Source organism: Arachis duranensis, chromosome 2, assembly GCF_000817695.3.
Source record: "Arachis duranensis cultivar V14167 chromosome 2, aradu.V14167.gnm2.J7QH, whole genome shotgun sequence".
Lineage (NCBI taxonomy): Eukaryota > Viridiplantae > Streptophyta > Magnoliopsida > Fabales > Fabaceae > Arachis > Arachis duranensis.
In genome coordinates, this window is record NC_029773.3 from 36,115,708 (window position 1) to 36,116,762 (window position 1,055).

Here is a 1,055-nt window from a genome sequence, read left to right on the forward strand (position 1 = left end):
ATATAGAATACATTATTACAAATTAAAAGAAGAAGATAAAAATCATTATCTTAGTATGTATATAACAAAACTTCCATATCCTGCTAATGAATTTATAATGGGAAGATTTATAAGAGAAATAAATAGAGGGACAATTGAAAATAATTTTGGTGGAGCAACCTCTGCAATAAGAGAGGAAATAAAAGAACGTTGTATGCAAGAAGCGACTCAAAAAAGATTTGCAAATATAATTAGAATTTGCTATCAGGATAATAAAGAGATACCTCAAAAATATGGTCTTAATAAAAACCTTCAAAGAAAAAAAAAATATCAATTTAGAAAAAGAAAATACTATCCAAACTAGAGAAAAAAGAGGTATTTTAGGAAGGAAAATAACAATAAAAACAAAAGACAAAAAAATAACTATTGCCCAAATAAAAAAGAAAATTGTAAGTGTTGGTATTGCCAAGAAGAAGGATACTATGCAAATGAATGTCCAAAAAAGAAGGATAAAAAGAATCTTACTAAACAAATAGAAATTGCTAAGTCTTGTTTCATGGAACCATTAGAGGAATCTGATGATAACTTAAACTGTATTTTTGAATATGTCTTAGAAACAGACTCAGAGATTGAGTAATAATGCCACATTTATTACTATAAAAATAACAGAAAAGTTTATAAATGCTTTCATAGATTCTGGAGCAACACAATGCTTTGCTAGTTCAAATATAAAACTTGATTGGAAAAAATTAAAGAAACCATTAAGAGTTAGAATAGCTGACAAATCAATACATAAAATTGACCAAAAAGCAGAGATGGCTGAAATTTTTATTTAAAATTATAGGTTCATTGTTCCATCTATATATATGTTAGATTCTGGAATGGATTTTATCATAGGAAATAACTTTTTAAGGCTATATCATCCATTCATTCAAGAATTAACATATATAGTTTTAAAAGCTCCACACGACTCTTCAATAAATCAAAAATCAAAACGTAAAAAAATACCAACTACTACTATGGATAAGATTCTAAAATTTAAAATATTTTCTATATTAGAAACATGTTATTTAAAT